Below are 26,196 nucleotides of genomic sequence, written 5' to 3' on the forward strand. Positions count from 1 at the left end.
CTGATGCCTATTAACTGAAGTTGTGATTAAAAAATATAGTTTGAAACTGTAGGTACTGCTACTAAGGCCAAGATTTAACATCGATCCTTAATTGGGCTTGAGAATATGGGAACATTGCCTTCTTGAAGCATTTCATTCCAAGAAGTGGAAGTATTACCACAGACCTGAAATAATAGGGAGTTCCACATCAATCCAGTAACTGTGAAATATTAATCATTTATTTTAAACTCAAGATGATGTGTACAGACAAGTGATGGCCAATGATGGCATTCCCATCTTGGTGATAGTGGTAATTGGCTAAGCTCATGCCATCTTAAATCGATCTTGACAAACTGTTGCATTGAATCTTGTAGATGTGGTTCACAAGAGCAAGTGTGGTCATTGGTTTCAATCAAATGAGCAAATTTGTTTTGGATCATCCAGGTGAGTAGGAAGTATCCAATCATGCCCATTGATTTGTGTGATACTGTGCCAAATCATGTGACAACTCAACAGCCTGTGACCTGTTCTGGTCAACTTGGCATTTGTGCAGTTTTTGTTTCTGATTACTGCCAAACCCATAACTACCTCTTCCCCTCCCCTCCTCCTCAACACCTCCCTCTTCCCTCTCAGACCGCAGTGAGGGAAGGGAATTCTGCAATGATAAGGCTGTTTAACATCAAGCGGAGGAATTGTCCATTGTTGGGCAACTGCATTGCCTTAAGGCAGTCATTCCCAAAGTAGGTACTGCTGCCCCCCCTGGGGGTGATGGAAAGATCCAAGGGAGGGGTGAGGAGAAAGGGGGCAGTCAGGGAGTGGTGAGGAAAAAGGGGGCGGTCCAAACATTTCCGGCAAACTCAACCCGCAACTCTCATCATGCGCTATCTGTCAGGTGAGGAGGGGGCGGGGATGACTGCTCAGGACAGTGATGGCCGGGGATGGTGACTGGTTTGGACGCGACCACCCAGGACTTGTTATATCAAAATCCACGCTGTTCAAAACCATGTTATACAATCTGTATTTATGTCTAACTGGAACTTCTCATGTTTAGTAGTTTGATTTTTTTTAGTTTCACATTTGTACTTGTACGACTGAGTCATGTACTTTACCTAGTATTGCTTTGCTATTATATTTCCTTGTTTTCTCTTCTGCATTTTGTTGCGATTGGTATGATTTTTACAAAGAACGTACAATATTTTTGGTTGCAGAATTAAATGTGGTTGCAGCACAACAAACAAAAAGGTGTAGGTAACGTGTGAAAACTGTAAAGACAAATGTAGTTACAGGTGAGATGTATATTTACCCTTTCATATTGCTAAATAAATTGGTTTACTGCAAGTTTTATTTGTGAAATACATAAACTTATTCATAGTGTTGAATTAGTTGTTGCTTTAAATTTGCAGTAGTCCTAATACCAAGAAAGAGGTGTGTGTTCGTTGCAGGTATGTGTGGGGTGAGGGCGCTAGGGATCCAAGGGGGCAGCAGCCCAAAAAGGTTCGAGAACCGCAGCATTAAAGTAAACTGCCTCTTACCAACTCCCAGCTCACATTATACAGGTCTTACTGCATGTCGACCCCAACTGGTTCATAGGTATCATAATCCATATCCATATAACAATTACAGTACGGAAACAGGCCATATTGGTCCTTCTAGTCCGCACCAATTTAAGTGAACTCCACTAGTTCCACCTACCTGCTCCCTGTCCATCTGGAGAGTTGAGTTCAAATCTTGCCATGACAGCAAGAATATGGTGAAATATTTTAACTAATGATTGCACATTAAGTCATATAATAAGTAAAGCCCTTTTTACTTATATTATTTTTAACATGCTAGTGTAAGTCCATTATTGAACTCTCCTACTTACTGTCCAATTGTTATATCAAATACCCGCATGCATCAACTATATTTAACTTCTTTCGATATATCAATCTTGAAGCAGCATAGTTTGTCTGAAACAATGTGTCAAAATGTGTTGTTAAGCCTTAGGCCAATAGTACACAAGGTATCCAGGCAACAATATTTTACTTGTACAAGACTCAGGCGTTGCTGACAGCAGCTACAGTAAGATGTGGGGAAACGGACTGGATCATTGCTGTATGGTGTTTCAATCAAGTGAGCTGATTATCCAAGTTAAAGGGCAAAATAAGTTTTCTAAATGTACTGTACATTTGCTCATGTATGTTTTTGATGTACAGACAGTACATTCTGTTTCCTTTTTTCAGAAGAGGAGTGATGTGTATTGTTCACAATTTTCCAAAGTCTCATCAATTTTCCCAAAATAACGTGGCTCTGTATCCACTTGTTAACACATTTCTGTATAATCATGCAATTTCCTTCAATTTCCGCTGGAGCAACTTCTGAAATGCACTTGTAATTACACAAGTCTTCAATATTGTCTTGTACATTTCCTTAAGTGATTCAAGTGAATATTTCTGATTTTTTTCCCCCTAATTTTTATGAGGTATCTCTATTTTTCCTGCCTCAATATCCATTTGTAAATGTCAGACTATCTGGGTAGCCTCAACACACATCAGTTTTGCATTGATGTTTGAATTATTGCTTTCTGCAAAATCGGTCATAATTTTATTATTGTCTCAACAGCATCTCCTTCACTCGTCAATTCAATGTGTGGCAGAACTAAGTTCAATTGTATTCTGAGTCTGCTACAGCATGAGTAACTCAGCTGAGGCGTAACCAACAGTGGTGTAATGTTTGCAAATGAATGTTTCATTGTTAAGTTTAAGTGTGCTTGAGGTACCCGTGATGAAACATTGATTATCCTTACCTTCTGGAGCACATTCTCTAGCACATTTGTCACACCTGTGACAGATTATGTTATATTTTATATTATATATAGATATGTATTAAAGGAGATAAATTGTGTGCGTGTGTGTGTGGTGGTGGGGGGGGGGGGTAGGTCACAAACAAACACAACACAGATCTCATTTTAAAGGCCAGAGCTCTGCTCAAGCCTAGAGGGCCTTTGCAAAAACTTTTCAGAATTCCTATAAGGACTTCACAAGTAGATGTTAATTGGACATGCTGTGGAGTAATGGATTATTGTTTTGGAAAGCAACAGATGAACAGACTCAGAAGATTGGGTCCGGTGCAGCAATCTGTCTGAATGCAGTTTCCTGTTCTAAGAAGGTAATGTGGTTTTGCAAGCCAAGAGGGAGAGAGAGAGGAGACCAAAAGGCTTTCTCTGAGAGAGAGAGAGAACGGGAGAATGAGAGAGAGAGAGAGAGAGAGAGAGAGAGAGAGAGAGAGAGAGAGATAGCTTTCTGCAGTGGCTTTTAGAAGAGACAGGTTGTGAGTTCTAAGTTCAGACTGTTGGGAACCCTTGTGGTCTATACAAGAGGAGATGGCTGGCTGTGTAATTACACTTGAAATAAGGGAAACAAAAAGGAACTCTGTGATGATCTAGAGGAAATAAGTTATCATCTGGAAAACCCTGATGGGGCAAGTTTCTTTGGCAAGACAGTGGTGGCTGATTGGAAGAAATCAGTTTATGTTCCAATGAGCAACAAATCTCTCTCTTAAAACTGACAAGAACATTCCTGAGCAGTAACCATTTACCTTTCAAGCAAAGTCTGGTCAAGATTCATAAATGTTAAATTCTTTGCACAGTATAAGAATTGCCTGATACTAGTGAAATTGGAGGAATAGGAAGTGAGATTGGTCTGTGAATCAAAGACCTTTTCTGAACTTACATTACATTACATAAATGTGTGCTTAGAATTAGAAGGGGGTTATGTTAGGTTAAGTCAATAGTAATAAATTTGATCCTGTTTTTTGTTTTAAAAAAAGAAAATTAAAAGTGACTTTTGTTTATGTAGCCATTTGTCTTGGTGAATTTCTATTGCTGCTGGGTTTTGGGATCCTCTAGGCACATCACACACCCATTACATTAAAGCACAGAGGCACCCATTATTCTTTACACATTTTGGATAAAATAAGCATGTGCTCGATACCACTTTGTTTCCTTACATGCTGTCATAAAAGCAAACACCCGAGATTGGCACTTCGGGGAAACCAGAACACACACAAAAAATAGGATTCCTCACCTGATACTGCACTTATCTACTTGCTCTTAATCAGACCCCAGCTAATGAACAAAACATCTCAATAATGCCTGAATTGTGATATTAAATTTGTAAAGTTTATGTTCTCAGTATTCTTGCAGTGTTCTCAATTAACACAAACTAACTGAAAATTTTAATATCTACTTGTTTTCTAAAGATATATTGTACCTTACACGGTATTTTCATTACTGCACTGGAATATCTTTCATTATTTTCCTGACTGGTAACTTTGATAAAAGAATCTCCATTGCATTTTTTTACACTTCTGTACTCAATAATGTAAATATCATGATAATGGATCAACACTCACTGTCAATATTATTGAACTAAGATCAAGAGTTTTGCTCTTAAAGACCTGTGTCCTGTGACTCAAGTAAAAAGGCCTGTCCAAATGTAACTACTGAACCTGATGTACTGACACCTGTCTAATTTGGCCTTCATTTTTCTCAATCTTCATCAATGTACATGACACAAGTGCAGTTTCTTTACCTTGACCGTTGTGCAGCTCCCATTTCCTTTTCTATCATTTGAAGCATTACACGCATGATTAAACAGTCCCATCCTCTGCAAGAACCAGCCCAACTGGTATGCTTAGCCATTTTAGCTCTTCTTCTCTGGTATGTTGGCTTAAACTTCTGATTCTTTTTTCACCTGATATTTCAATGCAAATGGGAGTGGCCATGTCAATAAAAGTTTATTTCTTTTGCATATGGCTTGATATATGATCTTTCCAACCTAGAAAATCCATGAAAGTATACAGCAATATTTCTGCATGCTTTCTTAATAGGATCAGGGTGATTTTGAAGTATCAATGGTGAAAACTTTTTTCCAAATTTCAATTTTCAGTGTCAGTCATTATCCACCAATGGAGGCCAAGTAGCGTAATTAACCCAACCATTGGCAATTCAAATTGCTGACTGTGTGATGCATTTAACATTTCATCCAGCCAAAAGTTCTCAATACATTCAAATTCACAGTGTGCACTTCCTTTCCTATGACTGAAGAGTCTGATGCTGCATTGATCTTCAAGTTGCTGCATTGACCATGTAACCATTAATTTTGTTTTTAAGTCATTTCACTCACTGCCCTTACCAAGATCGATGTCAATACTTCACATGTCCTGTTCTCGATTGTTCCCATTGACTCCAATATGTGGTAGCCTACTGGCTTCTTAATGTGAGAACATTTCTTCTGTGAAGAAATCACACACACTGCTGGACCTACTTTGGTTAACAACCTTGACTCTAGAACTACATTCTAAGGATATATGCCTATTTCTCTGGCAGATTAAATTCTTTCACAATTTAAAATGGTGTATATGATAACACAATAGGCACCCATCACACCTAAAGTTTTTAGATTCTGCTCTGTTTCACACACTTTATTATTGCAATATTCTGTTATATTTGTACTTTGCATTGGGTAAAATTCTTTGGGATTCCTCAAGGTCACCTCAGCAGATGTTGAAATTGTGTTCCCTTGCTCAAATGCAAGATGTATGTGTTCAATAACTTTGATTGAATTTGCTCAGTAAGTTGGTAATTGAACCATGAACTCATTTTGCTGCGCACATTCGAGGAAGGCATTGAAACTGAAAAGTTAAGAATGTTCATTCAATTAAATTATGTATGCACTGACCTCTCTTCATCCTTGAATCCCAATATAGTATTCCTCACAATTTCTGGAGGTTTAGGATTTAAATTATTCCAGGCTACTTTGTGAAAACTCTTTCACTTTCTGCAATGTTCAATATTTGATAGCATGGCGTATATATTAGAATGATTTCAATTAGAAAAATAGATTTAGTACAATCCAGTATAATTGTTTTATATGCTCTCTATTGTTATCCACTTTGATTGTGTGAAATGCTCCAAAAAAAAAATATTTGCACCTAATTTGTGTACAAGTTTAATAGATCGTGCATGAAGATCCGTACATATAAATTCCAATATAACCTAATTGATACTGAGCAGGATTTTTTTTCTCATCATCAAATTTGCATCAAAGCATGCAAAAGGTTCCTGCCTATTTAATTAAGTGGCTAGACTTCATTGGAATGGCTGGGAGTTTTCTCATCTCAGGACATGAGCGCACTCTGGACGTCACTGACCTGGTCTTCTATACAAGAAATGTTTCATCCAAAAGGATCCTAAGATATATTGTGTTAGGTTTTGGTGATGGTCTCTCCTTACCCACTTTTCTGGGGTGGGCTCAGAGTTAACTACCATACTGCAACAATGCTGTGTGTTTCAATTTACTTAAAAAATATTCATATTTTCCGTCATCTTACCAACAGGCACATCTTTGATTTTTCTTTTGTTTCACACGATCCAATTTCAGGATTTAATACTCAGAACCAATTTAGAATGTACATGTATGTTCTTCAACCCAATGGTAGATTGGGCAAGAAGCATACATAAGGATGAAATACAGGAGAATTTTCTAAGACGTGGAACTAGTGTCTTAAACATACGAACTGCATTGCACATGTATATTATTGATTGACATTTATTACAGTGGCAGGGTGATGTAAATTTTGATTCAATGCTCAGAATGACTTAGATTTCATCATAAATTATCACACAATTTTGAAGGATTCATACATTGTACGATGCTTCTAGTTCCTAAGCATTAAGATGCACCTCCTCCTTCCCACCCAAACTGCTGACAAGCCATTAATTTATCAATTTATCTAGTCCACAGGTCTGACATGAATGTACAGGGATTGTCAATTATCATGTTATCATTGCATCAGTGCATCAACTACTGGGAAATGAACAGGTGAAAGCAAATTATTTATTCATAAGTATAATGTACTTACAATACAGAAAGAGGTTATTCAGCCCCAAGGATCTTGGCAGAGCATTGATACACATAACATCCTCCAACCTAATGACTTTAAGAGGACTATTCAACTTTACATTACATAGTATTAGGCACATACTAAATTAGGGTTGATTGATTAATTACAGAAAACTACAGTCTTGCAATTATTACCTAAGAACAATATCTCCTCTTTCTTGCTTATATGGGGTCTGACTTCATTATAGTCAATAATCTTTCCATAGGTCACAGTTCACATAATTTTTATCTGAGGAACTTCATAATTTTCAATTTTTTTTTGTTTTTTGCATTTTAATCGATTTTTATTGTACACAACACGTTGTACACATTTACTGAGGCTGTCCACGACCACGACCGAATCCACCTCTAAACTGGAATTCTGTGGCTGTACCAGCACCAGCTTCAGCCTTCTTGTCTGCTCCAAGTGGAGTAGCCCACCTGTAATTGTCTCTGTCAGATTCACGAAGACGAGGGCGATCCTCAGTTAGACCTTTAGGTCTTGGCCTTGCTGTTCAAGGACAGGAACAATTTCTGGAGGAAGATGAAGGTAATCACACAGATACTGGATGCCCTCATTAGTCAGGTACCAGTAGAGGTGCTGCCAAGCAAACTGTTCCTTTACATGACCACATGATTTCAAAGACTGCATGGCCTTCATTACTTGCAGGTCAGGGGCATTTTTGTCTGCCAAACTCTGGATGTTTGGTCATATGCACATCTTTTTTGGCTACCATTACACCCTCCTTGAAGAGTAGCTCATAGATAGCAATATGGTTCTTCTTGGGCATCAACATCTCGACTTCTTGTCATGGACCTGAAACGGCGAAAGGGTGAGCATGCGCCATTCTCAAATAAATTTGATACATGTTTCTGATTCAGTTGTGTCGGAGGACCAAATTGCATTAGGCTGCATCAAAGCAGTTTTATTGCTTCATCACAGTCTGAACTGTGATTAAAATTGATTATAACTGACGATTACTCAATATGAACTTTCTTTATTACTATCCCTCAGAGACATTCTATTGAAGAATTTCTATTGATCTGTTGAATGTACAATTGTTGATAATTTCCTTCTTAAAGCTTACCGTAAGAATACTCTCATTTCTCAGAGAAGCAGTTTTGATCTTGCTAGTGGTCCAACAAAACTGCTGGCATTTCTAGGAATCATAGTTTCTTTTTTCTACGGGAATAACATATTTCACAAATACAGCAATCAGAAATTCCGAATGCTTTATGTTCCCATTAAATATTCACCCATGCAGTAATGCTAACTGTCCCCTGGCACTGTGTTGCTTCATAACACTGCATCATTTAGGTAATTGAAGTGGTCAATCATGGTAACCTCTGTCCTGAAGATTAATGATAAAGCCATATATCAATGATCTGATTTGGGATCTAAATGCTCGGGAAATGAGTGAGGTTATTGATTTATGGTCAGACTTAAAAATTGTGGCCAGAGGGGTTTAATTCAGAGACAATGTTTCCTGTTAAGCCATTGCAGAAGATTACATAAGCCTTGTGAGAGAGTGGAATCATTTAAATGCACAGCTATTTTTTCCCCATATTAAAACGTTAACAGCCAGCATACCAATAACCAAATGTGAAATGGCCACCATTGCACTTAAACCCTCATACCTCAGTGCACTCAATCACTCTATTTATTTGCCATTTACTCATTAATGCAGATGTTGGAAATAGCAGCAAAATGAGGTCATATTTGAAGGCTGTCACCACTATTTCCCCTTACTGCTTAAAGTAAATCACTCACATGATTTCTGAAGACTTATAAAGCAATAATGCTGGTGTCACTTGTGAAATGGATCATACTTCCAAATAATCAGGGCACAAAGGGAAAATAAAGTGGTGTTTGGGTACCTGAAGTACTATTTGTGTAGTTACATTCAACGGAGAAATGATTACCGTACATTTTAGCATTCAAGACAAGCGGTAAAACCCTCAAAAATGGGGATCGACATATACGCCAGATTGACATTGATTCGGCATATAAGTCGATATTGGAAGTACCTCCACACCACCGGCGCCGCTGCTCCCCGACAGTACCTCCCCACTGCTGGGCGCTGCCATAACTGCTCCTATATGGGACCCTGACATCGCCACTCCTGCCTGGTAGGTAGATGTTTTTTTTTTAAAAACTTACTTAATCTACAGATTTATTACTTGCATTTGGGGTGTTTAAAAAAAAAAATTAGGGTTGTTCCTGGGAAGCTCAAACAGCCCAAAAAATGAGGGTTGACTTATATGCTGGATATACCATAAAAACATTAAAATGAGGATAAAAAGAGTGGGGTCGACCTATCTGCCAGTTGACATATGTCAAAATATATAGTAATTAAAGAAAACTATGGACAAAAAAAATAGTTCCGCCCCCCTACCCCCCCCTCCCCGCCAATTACCAAAACAGCCTGACGAGTCAGCATATAAATGCCTCTGCTGCTTTGGTTCACAGTAAATAAATAATTTCTCAGCACACAAACAGAACAGCTGATGCAGAGATAATCCAAGATTGGTTCACCAAACTTTAATATCATTTACCACCTTATCATGGCGGAGAAGCTTGTGTGGTCCTGAGATCCTGAGAGGGATATTGTCTGGAACTATGCTCCTGGTAGGGTTACACACAAAGAAAAATCCAACCAAGTCCTCAACAGTGGTACAGGTGGACAAAGTTGTCCTGAATGCAACGGCTGTGAAGGCGGGCGAAGGCTGCAACAAATCCATCAGCTCCAATCGCTGTGACTTTCATGCCATTGGAATTAGTTGGTTGAATTGTGAGGTATTGTATGATCCTTGAAGTGCAATATCAAATACACATTAAACAAATAGATGCTAAGGCATCATTCTCAACCTCGAGGGGTAGCCTTGACAACTATAATATTAGGAAATGACAACAATATTTTGGGCCAGGGTACTCCATTTCAGACTCATATTTCTACCTCCTGATTAAATATAGGCCAAATTTTACAGGTTTTGCAATATTTATTGATGAGTGTAAAAAATGCCTCCAATATTGATCTTATCAATATTGCAGAATTTTTAAACCTCTACTGATCATTATCATGGGGGAACGTGAGGGCGGATGGTTAGAATAGTGGTTTGCACAATCCTGTTACGGTGCTAGTGATCAGGACTACTAGGGTTTGAATCCTATGGAGTTTGTACATTCTCCACGTGTCTGCGTAGATTTCCTTCGGGTGCTCCAGTTTCCTTCTGTAGCACGTCAAATGACTCAAAGGTTTGTTGACTCAAACCAAGGCTTTTATTAGCAAAAGACTGGAGCATAGTACATCGAGGTCAACCAGTCCAGACTGACCAGGGTCTGGTTAGGAGCACACCTTTATGACCTGCCAGTAGGTGTGGCTACAGCTCTCAGCCAATCACTACTACTATATACAAATATATACATTGGTGATAGCATCCTGTACTATCACACCTTCCACCATTCAAAATATACTGAGGGTTGTAGGTCAATTGGGTGCAATTGGGCAGCATGGGCTTGTGGGCTGAAAAAGCCTGTTACTGTTAATTAAAATAATAATTAGGTATGGGTAATAAATCCTGACTCGCCATTAATACTAAACAAGAAGCTAGAACATAAGAATCTTCCTGGAAATCTAAATAAAACATGCCATTTTTTTCTGCAATTTCTAACCATGATCATATTTCCTTACCTCAATCATTACTGGAGAACTACAACCTCTCAAAAGAATCATTAGTACAGTACATTAATTTATCTGCAAATTTTGTATTTAATTTGAAAATACTAAATATTTTCTAATTTCTCCTCCTTAAATGCTACCATCATCTCTTGGTTCATTGTGAAGATTAACTCTAATTGAAACTCATTCCATAATCCTATGATATTATCTTTAATTAATTCCTCTATCTCATGCATGAAAATGTTAAACACTTGGCAACATCCTAAAAAATGAGGGTTTTTTTCCCTTCTATTTCCAACCAGCCCTGAAAAATCTCAGATATAGGATGATTCTAAAAACAGCCAGGAAACCAGTTGAAATAATAAACCTCCAGGACAATAGAATTATTTTTATTTTAGGTGTTTAAAAAATGAATTGTCAAAAATTCACTCTAAATAGTTTTGAAAGGCAACATAAATGATTAGTACCAATTACGTCCTTCAATGGGGTTTTCACCCTCTTCCCATCAAATCTAAGGCAGATGAAAAGGCCCCAATTCGCTCTTTTTGCCTGACTCACTGGTTACAATTGTTACAAGGAATTCAAGGTCCGTAGTAAAAAGCGCAGTTCACATGAGACCACTCACCATTTTCAAAGATCACGCAATAACTAAGAAAAACACTAAGTAGAAGAAGAGGGGTGAGTTGATTCTTGCAATAAAACAGATACATTATCAAATTGCAGCATTGCATCTTCAACATAATTGCATTTAACATTGGAACTTGTACTCCCTCCCCATAGAGAGAAGCTACCTTTTGAACATGTCCAAAGCTTTGTTGGAATCCAATTGACAGCACCTTGAAGTTTTGTTGCATGGCAGCAATATCAAACAGCTGACACAGGCACAATAACCGGAATGGCCTTACATACAATTGAAATCGCGCTTGAATGGAATATTTAATTGCTACTCTCCACTCATTTACAACCTGATCACTGCAATTATTCACACACAATTTAAATTTGATTCACCAAGTTTGCAATTTTTTTTCCCCTTGCCTTCGATTCTGTTTGCATACTGTTTTATTTCCTTTAGATCTTCACCTACTTTCCACAGAAATATATAACTCCTTTAAAAATGATGACTTATTTCCAGTGCCGGAGTAAGGCGATATGGACGTTTTGCACTTCCAGAAGCAAAATAATGTCCAATATCTCCAGCTTTACTCATTGGCATCTGCAACATCCACCTCCCTGACATGTAAATGAAAGAAACTTGCCAGCTGACTGAGGGGCTGAGATGAGGATTATTTGCAAATTGTGCAGCCTACAGCGGCTGCGAGATACAATACATCGGAAGTCTTTGTTAATAACCACAATAAAAGGGGATAATAGGCTAAAATCACTAACTTTAAGGTTGCTCCCAGACAACGAATTCAGAATCAGAATTTATCGTCCTGAACAAGTCACAAAATTCAGTATTTTGCGGCAGCGTCACAGTGCAAACATTTACGTTGTGGCATATCTTACAACGACAATATATATATATAAAATAAATTAAAATAATCGTGCAGAAAAAGTAAAGCCATGTCTTTGGTTCATTGATTATTCAGGAATCTGATGGCAGTGGGGAAGAAGCTAACCTTGTGCCACTGAGTGCTCGTCTTTAGGCTCCTGCACCTTCTTCCCAATAATAGCAGCGTGAAGAGAGCGTGGCCTTGGTGGTGGGAGTCTTTCAGGATAGAGGCTGCTGTTGTAATACACTGCTTCATGTAGACGTCATTGATGAAATGAAGTCTGGTGCTTGTGATGTTGCAGGGCGAATTAACAACTATCTGGAGTTTATTCTTGTCATGAGATTTGGCATCTCCATACCAGGCAGTGATGCAACCAACCAGAATGCTCTCCACGTAGAAGTTTATGAGAGTCTTCGGTAACATACTGAATCTCCTCAAGCACCTCACAAAGTACAGCCTTCTTTGTAATTGCATCAACTTGGAGGCTCCAGGAGAGATCCTCGGAGATGTTGACACCGAAGGAATTTGGCGTCTTTGACCCTCTCCTCTACTGAGCCCTCAATGAGCCCCTGACTTCCTCCTTAAGCCTACAATCATCTCCTTGGTTTTGTTGACATTGAGCACAAGGTGGTTGTCATTGCACCATTCAATGAGCTGATCTATCTCCCTCCTGTACGCTTCCTCATTGCCATTTGTGATTCTGCCAACAATTGTGTTGTTATCGGCAAACTGTAGATGGCGTTGGAATTGTGCCTGGCCACACAGTCATGGGTGTATAAAGAGTAGAGCATTGCTTCCAATTCATACTGACTGTGGTCTTCCAAAGAGAAAGTTGAGAATCAAGTTGCAGATGGGGTACAGAGGACCAGAGTTTGTAGCTTCTTGACCAGCACTGAGGGAGTAATGGTATTGAAGGCAGTAGTTGATGAAGAGAAGTCGTATGTAAGAGTTGCTGTTTTCGAAGTGTTCCAGAGCTGAGAAGAGAGCCAGCGATATTGCATCTGCTCTGATGATCGATGAGTTGCAATAGGTCCAGATCTTTGCTTAGGTACGTGTTAATTCTGGCCATAGCCATCCTCTCATAGCTGAATCCTCCAAAACAAGGCTTACACTCAAGTTGTTTCAGATGTGGAAGGTTAATGATCAAATCTCCAAAGTGACACAAAACAATCAAAAGATGTTTTCCTTCAGTTTTCAATATATTTTCAATTGCATAGCACAAAAAAGGCAGGATTATGTCATTATTTTTGTGGGCTCCAGCTTGATTGAGTACAAAGGATAAGTCTATATTTCTCCTATGACTGTGGATCCCTAGTGGGGCACAAACTAAAAATAAACTATTTTTTTAACAAAATTGCTAATAAAACTGAAATGCCCTTTGTTTCCCGTTATTCCAGTCAGAAAGTAAACATTCAGTTCTTGCTCACTTTTTTTTGACAGATGCAAAAGCTGGTGGAGCGGAAGTAAAATCAAGCTCAATTGAGTTTCAAATCCAGAACAATCAAGCTCAAATCTGGGACTGAGTTACAACCTCCGTTCTTTTGGCTCAAGAAGGGGGCGTGGCAAGATGGCGTAGAGTCTAGATGTGTAATCTCGACCTCTCTGGCCAGACTTTTAAGAACCCATTTTTAACTCTTTGTTTTCAGGTTTAAATTTTTTAAAACTTAGTTTAAAGTATCAAGGAATTGTTATGGCTATTAATAGTAAAAAGATTAAACCTCAAGTACAGAAGAAACTACATTTTTGGAGTGTTGAAGATTTAGAGCCTAAACAGTCTGCTACAACTTCAGGTTTGCTTTCTTTCAAGCCTAAACCACAGAGATTGCCTGTGGGAGCTGAAAAAATGACCACTACTCACCAGGAGAAGGACATCGCTGGAATTACCTGTTCTCAGGAGGAAGGTGCGTGTGCCCCCGATGTGGATCCTGATTCTGGCAGCCTGCCGACTTTAACGGAGGGGGCACGCGAGAAGACGACTCCATTGCTTGATATACTCCAATCTGAATATTTTGATCTTTTTTGTGAGTTTTTGAAGCCACAACGGGTTGCGGGGGGAGAACAGCGTCGGCCCCCTGAGGAAGTCGGGGTGCCGTCGCTGGGAGTCCAGACCCGTAGTAAAACCGTTAACCACCTGTTGTTGAGATGCAGCAGGAGCTGCAGTTACCTGGTTCTGCCACTACGCAAGAGAAAGCAGGGCTGAGCTTTTCTGAATTACAATGTAAACAGCTAAGCCTTATCATTCAGCCGATGCTGAATTAAATGTCTCAGAGACTCAGTTTGGAACTGGATACAGTTAAAATACGCGTGGAAGCATCTTGTGAGGATTTTAAACAATTTCAGGCTGCTTTTTTGAAATGTCAACAACAAGTGGCTTCTAATACAGAAAAAGTGTTGGAGGTGGAAGAATCCGTTAAAGAATTGCGAGAACGTGAGAGGGAGTTCGAGAGGAAATTAAATTATTTGGAGAATCAAAGTAGAAGGAATAATGTGAAGATTATTGGTTTGCCTGAAGGTATGGAAGAACAAGATCCTCTTCGGTTTTTTTACCGAATAGTTTCCACAAATACTGGGGCAGGATTTTTCTCTGGAGGTCGGGTATTGGAAAGAGCTCATAGAGCCTTAAGAAGAAGACCTCTGCCTGGTCAACCACCGAGACCCGTGATAATTCGGTTTGAATTATTTGGACAGAGAAACGATACTTAGTTTAGCAGTGCAAAACGCGGTACAACGACAAGCTCCGTTAATGATTCAGAATAGTAGAGTTTTTTTCTATCCTGATTTGAGTCAAGAGGTTATTCAGCGTCGGCATCGATTTAATCCAGTTAAAGAAGTTTTGTGGAGTAAAGGTTACAAGTCTACTTTTCGCTATCCGGCAGTGTTGAAGGTGTTTTGAGGAGACTTTCAATCTCGTTTTTTTGTGAATGAGTGTGAAGAAATGAGTTTTGCTGACTCGTTGCCAGATGTAAGAGGACAAAGACGTAGCCCATTATTGTCTCCTAAAGAAAAATCTGGTTGTTCTGGAAATGGAAGAAACGGCAGAAATGGGAGAAATGGGAATGGAAAGAGTCCGTTTCCTTGAAATGGGGTTACCGAGTCTGGAATTTCTTGGATGAATAGCAGAACTTTTTTTATTTTTATTTTCTTTTTATGTCATTATGATATCTTGTTGTTATTTTTTGTTTGGCTGGGGAGGGAGAAATTTGCTCTATGTTCTACTAGTCATCAGCCACTGGTGGGTGATCCACACCCAACTTTTGTTTAGGGATTACTACCTTTTGGTAGTTTTTTTTGGAGGTGTGTTTCTTTTTATCTTTTTTTTAAATTTTCATTTTATTTAGACTTTAATTTGTGGTTTCTCCTATTGGAGGGCCTATTTACGTTGATCTGAGTCTTTATATATTGATATTATTAGTTTTTAGTAATATTAGTGGATATGTCAAAGCTGAACTTTGCTACTTTTAATGTTCTGGGTTTAAACAGTCCGATTAAGCGTAAGCGTATTTTTATCAAGTTCGATCTTTGGTAAAACGTGTTCGGTAGAGATATGATTTTACCTGAAATGTTTAAATTTGAGACTTTTGGCATAATGAGATGAAATATTGTTTAATAATGGAGGGAGTTACATGTGTTTTGTGGATAACTATAGTTTTTTTTTATTAATAGATGGTTGTTATATTCAGAATGTTTGCATTTTGATTTGTATCGACTAGATTTTAATATGTATGCTCTACTTTACTTTATTTTTTCTTTGTGGCTCTCCTTAGGAGAGTTGGCTGAAAGGGGGGGGGTTCTTTCCTTTTTTTTAAAATAGATATAGAATATAACGTTTGTGCTCTGTTTATTGTTATATATGTTACCTATTGTCTGTGTTTTGAACGAATAAATAAAGACTTTTGGCTCAAGAAAGCAAATCTGGTGTCAAGCAGTTAAATGAGGAAATTAAAACATAAAGAAGTCTGTCTACAAATACAAATAGATGCAATAATTGGATATTACAGTGAGTAATATCTTATCTCCATTCATTGCCAGAAGAGATATATTCATTATGTTCATGAGGCACTTAGGTAGGCAATTGAAATAGGCAAAGCAAGGAAGCATACGGAACTAAAAATGGCAAATGGCATCAGTGTCGATGGACAAATAGGGTAGCATGGATATAATGGCTCTGAAGGGGCCATTTCTGTTCTTTATAACAATTAATTTGTCTCTTTGAAATATACAATAAAAGCTCTAGTAACCAGAATTCAAGCAACCGGCAAAATAATCAAAGAAAATACATTTAAAAATTAAAATAAGTAAGAATAAAATAACAGGTAAAAAATATGTAAGTTTAAATTGTAAATGTTCTCTGAAGTAACACTCAAACCTTTGGCAAAGATGGGAGCAAATATTTTCAGCCAGCGGAGTGCCTTGGTCATAGCAGCTGCTTGGGGTGACTCCCTATCCCTGTTGAATAAGAATCAACCCAGTCAGAGGCTTTATCTGTAAACTTTGGCGGGGGGGGTGGGGGGGGAGGGCGGGGGTTGGGTTAAATTATCTATAATGTTATTGTTCGTCTTTCATGCGGCTCCATGGAGGGGGAGGAACCTAATGATGCAATGACAGTTAAATATTTTCAAAAATTTGACTAAAGAGAAGTAAAATGTTTTAATGTTTATGCAAATGAAATTTGTACAGTATAATTTTTTTTTGTCTTTTGTCTTTTAACCATGTAACCATGGAGCGGAAACAGGCCATGTTGGCCTTTCGAGTCCGCACCGGTTCACTGATTTTGTGTGCCCTCTTCAGGCATTGGTCCCGGTAGATCTTCATTCAATAACGATGGGCGAATTAGCTCGCGTTTGGCACCAAATATGGACCCTACAGTCTTTTAAATTGTTTATTCTTAAAACAGGTGCATTAGTTAGGCTTTGTAAGAATAAGACACCAGCAACTGGAAAATGGACTTATCCAGCATCTACCAATCCCTATAGGTGCTGGATTCCAGAGGTTTTACTGTAATTTTATAAAGCAGTGGCTTAATTTGGGTTACAAGTTCATGGAATTTCAGTCTGAATATTCCATATGACCAGTCCAGAGAGGGTCCGGACAAAGGACAGCTCCACACAAAACATGTCCAAATGTTATTTCCATACCTTCAATTGCACCTCTGTGGTCCTCACTGCCTCCAGATCTTTCGTGGAGCATCTGCAAAGTGACCTTATTGAAATTTACGACCTTCTACCAGGGCTCATGCGTTTGAATGCAGGAAAAATGTTCCCCTTGGTTGAGTAGTCTGAAATCAAGGGTCACAGACTCAAAATAATTAGAAAAGAGATGAAGAGAAATTTCATTGCTTACAGAATGGTAAAGCTTTTAAATTCCCTACACACGAGGTTTGTGGAAGCTCAGTTACCGAGTTCATTGAAAACAGGATCAATAGATTTGAAGATATGGACTCCAGGGATATGAGAACATGTACCTAAGGTACTAGATCAACCATGAACTTGATAAATAGGGAATCAAATGGCCTATTCCTTTCTTCTGTGAGGTTTGCCTTCCATGACTTATACACTTGCTTGAGGAGATCTCTTGACAGCACTCAACTTGAAAAGCTCCCCTTCAAAGTAGCAATTTATTAAGTTCTCACCTGGGTCCCTATTTCCCCCATTGTGATGGCAACCCTTCCCCAACAATAGTAATGCTATGTTTGTCCATATTTTTCCAGATCAGACCTTGAAAAAAGGTGGACCATTTCATGTATCTCAGGAGCTACCTCTGAGCAAAGCTCAGCATTGGGGTGGAAAGTCACCGTCACTTGCAGTGTGCATCAGCACAACCTTTGATGAACCAAGGTGAGATCACATCCTCAAAGCTGGCACAAACTCATGGTCATATAAACACAGAGATACTGGAGGAACTCAGCCACCACAACAGTGAACTCTGGAATCTTATACAATTCTGAGACTTAGAACACTGACAACAAAAAAAAAACAAAAAAAATGGCAGCCTGCAGGAGCTGCTGTAATAGAAGTGTTGCCGCTGGTGTGGGTCCTGGGAGAGTGGGGAGCAGAGACACAGAGCTCCCCCACATGGTCCTTCCAGTCAGTCCAACAACCGACGGCTCCGTATGGGCTTTAAACAGCCTGTTAAAGGAGACAACAATCTATTTTAAAATCCTGTGACTGCAGCAACTGGGCCCAAGATTGGTGGTGCCTGTGTTCGGCAGCAGCGTCAAGGGGTTGCAGACTCTGGAGGAGCAGAGAACATGCAAAGAGCACCAGAAAACAGGGAGAAGACACACACACCCCTCCCGCATTTCTGAAGGAGAAGCAGGGGATACGACTCTCCGTGTCCATTGTGGTGGACCAGTGAGGGGCTCTTCAGCTGAAAAATTCTCAGGCTGTTGGTGACTTGAGATGAAGAACCCACCCTGGCTGCAGGGTGCAGGATACTGACTCAAGACCAGCTGAAGGGACACCAGGTACCAGAACCAGGATGCGAGAGGGTGCTAAGGGCAAGGAGGGAGGGGGGGCTTCAGAGGAGCCTCGGGCACTGAAGGCTTCATAAGCATGTTGAAGGTTTTGGATCTGGAGCTCAGATTGCTGATGGCTTGAACTGAAGTCTATGTGACTGCAGAGACAACAGAAGCACTGGAGGCGAATCCACTAAATGACTTAAGGGGCTCTCTTTTGCTTCTCTTTCTCTGGCTGTAAGGGGTGCTGGGCAATTTCTACTGATGGTGCATCTTTGCCTTACAGTAGACTAAATGAAATGTTCTGTATATTACATCACAATGAAAGAACCTGAATTGAATCTTAAACATGCACCTTAAGGCGCTGAAGAATAACACCAATAATCTCATCTTAAAATCGTCCTAACCATTGGGAGAATAAATGAATCAACATCAGTGGTCCTTTGGAGAGGACAGCATTCATCTGACTCCAATCAAATGTTGCACTCTGTCCTTCACTTCTCTTTTGGCCAGACATGCGGTATTATTAAGGTAGTGGGGTGCTGCCCCACCCACGCACACTCAGTGGTTGAGAGACATTATGTCCCACCTAAATCTTGATAAGGTCCATTACTCAATTTGTAACTCACACAAAAAGTTCCAAAAGGTGTGGGGGCCTTTCCTCAATTATTATCAGAACATCTAGTTAAGCTAAGGACTTATTTCTTCACCTGCTTTTTGTATTTTGTTTTTTTTTTGCAGATTCCCATCAGTAATATAATCTGTATAAGCTTTTATATATAATCTATATATTTATTTTCCTTTATTAAATATAAAACCCAACTTCCAGCATCTTATTGTACAGATTCTCCCCACCCTGCGACCTATGCAAATTATGTCCATCCGCACATACAACCAAATTTAAAAAAAAAAGATAAAATATAAAATTTACACAGTAAATGTTGTATTTGACAAACTATAACAGAGATACAGGGTAATGAGGGCACGTAAGAGCCAAAATATGCAAACTTACCTTGTTAGTCAGCGACCTGGGATCCATCTTACCTTGTTAGTCAGTGACCTGGGTGTGGCCATCTTGATTTCTGTGTGCATGCCGCGAGTTTTCAGTTAGTGCCTGTGCAGTGAGTTTGGGTATTGGAGTTTGGTTAGCGCATGCGCAGGAGTTAAGGGTGCAAATTCAATATCATTAGGGCGCTTAACTCTTCTGCCAACCCAACTCCAATATGCAAACCCACTGCGCATGCACCAACCGAAGACTTGTGCATACGCACAGAAATCAAGATTGCAGCACTCAGCCTATGGACCCCAGGACGCTGACTAACCAGGTAAGTACGCAATTCTGATGTATGTCCATTCTGCTATTCAACCAGTGGGCCAGAACTAAACATGGATGTATGTCAGGGAGTACCTGCATTACTCGAGGAAGAAGGTACACTTTTAAATATAAAACTCTAGCTTGTAGATGGGGTTAAAGTGGTGAGGGGTGAATGGGATAAGATTGTATGATGAGCTTTTATCATGAATGTGCTCTATAAGTTTGATAGTATTTGTTGAACTCTTTAAATTTGACATCTATGTTGTGCACTCCACAAATGTTCTGTACATATTGTTTATTTATGTAAAATTCAATAAGAATATTCTTGAGGAAAAAAAAAATCATAGTGGTCCTCTCCCACGCCAATATCACCAGGATTGTGGTGTTGATGACACACAATTGCTCCATTGGGCAATCTATGTCATATGCGTGCCTGGATCCAAAACAGTGGTTTTATTCTGAGCACCATCAAAGGGGAGAGATCAACCGATTGAAAGAGTAAGAAAATTCTCAGATGAGATGTTCAAGAGCATTCCCACTGACTCTCAGACATTCCTGGCCCATGAGTGCACAAAGAGAAGGAGCATCCTGGATAGTAATGAGATCCTCAAGTGAGAGTGCAAGGGTACATAGAAGCCAGGCATAAATGGTGGGAAGAATTTTTAGCGCCATAATGCACCTAAATGCCTTTTATTTCAACTTAGTGGATCAAAAAGGTCTGAGGCCATTGGTCAGGAATATATAAAATATACACAGTATAAGATTAAAGGAAGTATTTAATCATTGAACAAATACATAAAATTACATACAAAAATTATTGAATAGCTTAGATGTAAATTGATGTTAATGCAGTAATTACATTATACTGAGAACTCAGTGTTATACAGCATGAAGACAGGCCCCTCAGCCAAACTTGGCCATGCTGAACACATTGTCCAGTAGAGCTAGTCCCATTTGCCTGTGTTTGGCCCATATCCCACTACATGACAGTGATATTTTGACAGGAAAATTTTACTAGGATGAATTTCCATTGGGATTCTTCCAACCTTCTGCCATAAATTGGACAGCAGATGTGCAAGCAAACTGGAGAAATCTTCAAGCAGAGCCGATGTGGACCTGAAGGAGATCCAGTGAGTAAATTTGACTTTGGAGTGCAATGGCGACATCAAAGATACGCGGGCTAGCTCAACCGTGACATGATGGAAAAACATCTTATTTTGCAATTATCAAATTCATGAGTAAATCAAGATGTTTTGATATTATTTCTAAATTATGCAAAGGTACTGAAGCATGCAGCTATCCAAGTTGGAGTTGCAGAACTTTTCAACTGTAAATTTAACTTGTTGAAAGATATGAGAGGAGGATTACTGTAAATGCCTGGAAATTGAAACCCCACCAATGGTTAGGTTCTGTGAACTCACAGCAAGAAAATTGCACTTTGATGGTACAATTGAGGAAGGTTGTTAAATTACTTTTGTTTCATACAGAGAGAAATATTTGGCCCAAAGACTTGCTCTCTCTGGAGAGGGAATGGAAATTGCTCAGCGTGTTGTTTTGTAGCAGATGGTTGTGATAGTACAGATTCCATCACCAATGTGTCTATGTACAGATTGTAGTGTAGGATGACTGTGATTGGCTGAGAGCGTAGCCACGCCTATTGGCAGGTCTTAAAGGATTGCTCCTAGCCAGACCAGGTCATTCTGGACTGGTCGACCTACATGTGATATGCTCCAGTCTTCTAGTTAATAAAATGCAAACCTCCACCCCCAGAAATGACAGAATGAGAAGAAGACTAAATGAACACATTTAGTCTTACACAGTGTGTAAAAGTAGATGACACAATTTTCTTGTTTATTTTCATTGTGTGATGACATTGCTTAATAGGTTTGATGTATCGTATATGTTGAACGTTAGTGGGTGGGAAAGAGGGAGGGAAAAAAAGGGGAGAAAATGACCCTGTGTATATTCAAGAGGGAAATGTTTGTGTGAATTTTGGTCAATATGGTTAATAGTGTGAAATTTTTTTTAAAAAATAAATAAATAAATAAAAGTCTTGGTTTGGATCAACAAGTCTTGAGTTCTTTTGACGCACTCTGCAATGATTAGCAAGGTTTATTTTGCCAATGGTATTAATGCTGTTGGCAGGTTCTGCTCCCACTGGTGCAAACAGGCTCCATGAAAATAATAGAAAATTGAAAAAAAAATGTAATTGGACTGAGATGGTGGGGGATCAAGGGACATCAAGCCAAAACTTATTTTCTATCCCATCATGCGTTGGAGAGGCCATGAGTCTTTATGATTGTGTCCTGGTAGTTCATCAAAGTGAATTTTATATGTGACCAGGATACAATGGAATATATGCAAAAACATAAACAAAAAATCAGACTGGGTTGGGGAGAGGGGGCATGAGTGACTGAGAGCTACACATAATACAAGGACAAGAATGAGAAAACAACAGAGGATATCTATCAAGTTATATTTTCCTGACTACCATATATGAGCCAATGTTCAGGGATGCAAATACAATTGTCAAATAAATCTCAGGTAGGGGTCATCTGGTCTCTGAAGATGACTCAATGTAAAATGGCAACTGTGTCAGCAAAAAAATTGAATGAATAAATGGTGACCAGATACGTGCTGTTTGAGGAGCTGCAATCTTAGAAAGGCAAGGACAGTAACATCAATGGAGAAGATACTGTTATCCCCAAATTTGGTATTATAAAGGACCATTCTACATGGGTTTAACAATAAGGAAGAGTACCGTTTTGAATCAGAATGAGCTGGCTCCAGAAGAGAGAGGCGAGTCATCTTGATTCAGACCTTCAGACAATGTGACTGCTTGTATATTGGTTAACTATTCAGTTTGTGTTGATAAAATACTATTGGAGTATTGGATTGAGTTCCTCAACATGGTTATCCAACTGCACGAAAACCAACAAGGTCGGGTCAGATACAGCAATGAGCTCTCTGAACCCTTCTCCATTAACAATGGCGTGAAGCAAGGTTGTGTTCTCGCACCAACCCTCTTTTCAATCTTCTTCAGCATGATGCTGAACCAAGACCTCAACAATGAAGATGCTGTTTACATCCGGTACCGCGCGGATGGCAGTCTCTTCAATCTGAGGCGCCTGCAAGCAAACACCGAGACAAAAGAGAAACTTGTCCGTGAACTACTCTTTGCAGACGATGCTGCTTTAGTTGCCCATTCAGAGCCAGCTCTTCAGCGCTTGACGTCCTGTTTTGCGGAAACTGCCAAAATGTTTGGCCTGGAAGTCAGCCTGAAGAAAACTGAGGTCCTCCATCAGCCAGCTCCCCACCATGACTACCAGCCCCCCCACATCTCCGTCGGGCACACAAAACTCAAAACGGTCAACCAGTTTACCTATCTCAGCTGCACCATTTCATCAGATGCAAGGATTGACAACGAGATAGACAACAGACTCGCCAAGGCAAATAGCGCCTTTGGAAGACTACACAAAAGAGTCTGGAAAAACAACCAACTGAATAACCTCACAAAGATAAGCGTATACAGAGCCGTTGTCATACCCACACTCCTGTTCGGCTCCCAATCATGGGTCCTCTACCGGCATCACCTACGGCTCCTAGAATGCTTCCACCAGTGTTGTCTCCGCTCCATCCTCAACATTCATTGGAGCGCCTTCATCCCTAACATCGAAGTACTCGAGATGGCAGAGGCCGACAGCATCGAGTCCACGCTGCTGAAGATCCAGCTGCGTTGGGTGGGTCACATCTCCAGAATGGAGGACCATCGCCTTCCCAAAATAGTGTTATATGGCGAGCTCTCCACTGGCCACCGTGACAGAGGTGCACCAAAGAAGAGGTACAAGGACTGCCTAAAGAAATCTCTTGGTGGCTGCCACATTGACCACCGCCAGTGGGCTGATATCGCCTCAAACCGTGCATCTTGGCACCTCACAGTTCGGCAGTTTGCAACCTCCTTTGAAGAAGACCGCAGAGCCCACCTCACTGACAAAAGACAAAGGAGGAAAAACCCAACACCCAACCCCAACCAACCAATTTTCCCCTGCAACCGCTGCAACCGTGTCTGCCCGTCCCGCATCGGACTTGTCAGCCACAAACGAGCCTGCAGCTGATGTGGACATTTACCCCCTCTGTAAATCTTCGTCCGCGAAGCCAAGCCAAAGAAGATTGGATTGAGAAGACTAACATAGGTCTGCCATTAGTTCACTTTATCCATGCATGCTCACTGAATGGAAAAGTTAATCTCGAATACTAAGTGGAAATTGTTTGGTGAAGGGGGATAAAATTACTGATATAGCCTAAGCACGCTAATTATCAACTCAGCAGCACATCTGACCCTTTACAGGTTCAAATGGGCAGTGGATGACCAAGTGAGGAGGTGGGGGACAGGAAGGGGAAATTGATTCCTGCTGAAGCTCTAACCAAACTCTTGAATCTGGTGACTAATGTTATGGAATGAGCTAATAAAATATATATTAAAAAGCTATAGATTGTGGGGGTTTAGTTTAGATATTAGTTTAGGTACATTTCACAAACAGACATTAACATTTCACAAAAAATGTCTCATTTAAAATCCAAGAGCTATGCCTAGGTGGAGACTTCACACCTCCAATTGTCTTTGCTGAGACAATGGAAGAGTACTTGTGATAGTTTTACAAGTAGGGGTTAATTTTCCAAACATTGAGGGGGGTGGAGAGAGAGAGAGAGAGAGAGAGAGAGAGAGAGAGAGAGAGAGAGAGAGAGAGAGAGAGTGAGAGAGAGAGAGAGAGAGAGAGAGAGAGAGATTCAGTTAACTGCAACAGTTGCAGCAAGACTCAATTTGAAGACGACTTTTGAGTTCAGCCTATTCTAAACCTTTGTCTTCTTTGGCTTGGCTTCGCGGACGAAGATTTATGGAGGGGGTAAAAGTCCACGTCAGCTGCAGGCTCGTTTGTGGCTGACAAGTCCGATGCGGGACAGGCAGACATGGTTGCAGCGGTTGCAGGGGAAAATTGGTGGGTTGGGGTTGGGTGTTGGGTTTTTCCTCCTTTGCCTTTTGTCAGTGAGGAGGGCTCTGCGGTCTTCTTCAAAGGAGGTTGCTGCCCGCCAAACTGTGAGGCGCCAAGACGCACGGTTTGAGGCGTTATCAGCCCACTGGCAGTGGTCAATGTGGCAGGCACCAAGAGATTTCTTTAGGCAGTCCTTGTACCTTTTCTTTGGTGCACCTCTGTCACGGTGGCCAGTGGAGAGCTCGCCATATAACACGATCTTGGGAAGGCGATGGTCCTCCATTCTGGAGACGTGACCCATCCAGCGCAGCTGGACCTTTGTAGTCAATTACAATAGAATGTGGCTTGTTAATGTATTTCTGCTGAAATAGGGAAAAAAGAAGAACTCTCTATGGTAACCTGGAATAAGAGGTTACCTTTTGGAAAACCCATGAGGGGGTAAGTTTCTTCGGCAAGACACTGAAGTTGCTGATTGAACGAAATCAGTCTGTGTGCGCGTATCCAATGAACAACAAATAATCACTCACTGAAACTAACAAAGACTTTCCTTTGCAGTAACAATTTAAAGCACCAGAGCCTGGTGAAGATCATAAATGTTAAATTCTGTGCATAGTATGAAAATTACCAGTGAACTTAGAGAAGTGAAAAGTGAATGACTGGACAGTAAAACAATCAATTTTCCTGAACACAAACATGTGAGCTTAGAATTAGAAGGAGGTTAAATTAAGTTAATAATAATGTTAAATATTAATTTTATTATCTTTGAAGAAAAGTGAAGACATTTTTGTGGAAGTAACCATTGTCTTGGTGAATTTCTATTGCTGTTGGTTTCTCCAAATAACACTATCATGAGTCACTCTGGGCTCGTAATCACTTCATCAGTTCCTCAAATTCACCTTTGGTGTAGCTGATTTTGTCAAATGCTGAATTGCTTTGGCATCACCTATTAGCCACATTCACACTGAAGAAATAGTCCAAACAGGAACCAGAAAGCCAGGAACCAGAAAACATTGCTTCAGATGAAGGTGAGAAGAAAAAAAAGGAACATGCATATTTTACCGGAGTCAAAATCATTTTTGATATTAGTAACTGCACTGTGAATTGCCACATAAATTTTGGGAAGGTTACATATGCTTTAATTGGGTGATTTAAAAAAAAATGTGCTATTAAGTAATTTGCTTGTAAAATAACTGAAAACAGATGAATAACAAAAGAAAAACATAACAGGCAAGCAGATAAAATTTATTCCAAGGATGCATCATGTGTTATTTCACCAGAAACTTGCTCTGCAGCACTTTTTTCAGTGGAGAAAGCAATCTAAATTTGTGATTAGTATTGTTGCATCATCAATATTGCTCATG

At 39.8% G+C, this 26,196-nt stretch overlaps 1 protein-coding gene and 1 pseudogene across 3 annotated transcripts in view; both read right to left on the reverse strand.

The window, feature by feature from the left end:
- LOC138765048 (metabotropic glutamate receptor 4-like) overlaps positions 1-26,196 on the reverse strand; it is a 972,526-nt gene that overhangs the window by 381,789 nt on the left and 564,541 nt on the right. The gene's annotated exons all lie outside the window — the stretch shown is intronic.
- On the reverse strand, positions 6,946-7,714 carry LOC138765049 (small ribosomal subunit protein eS10-like; annotated as a pseudogene).

The sequence above is a fragment of the Narcine bancroftii genome, chromosome 5 (assembly GCF_036971445.1).
Source record: "Narcine bancroftii isolate sNarBan1 chromosome 5, sNarBan1.hap1, whole genome shotgun sequence".
NCBI classification, from domain to species: domain Eukaryota; kingdom Metazoa; phylum Chordata; class Chondrichthyes; order Torpediniformes; family Narcinidae; genus Narcine; species Narcine bancroftii.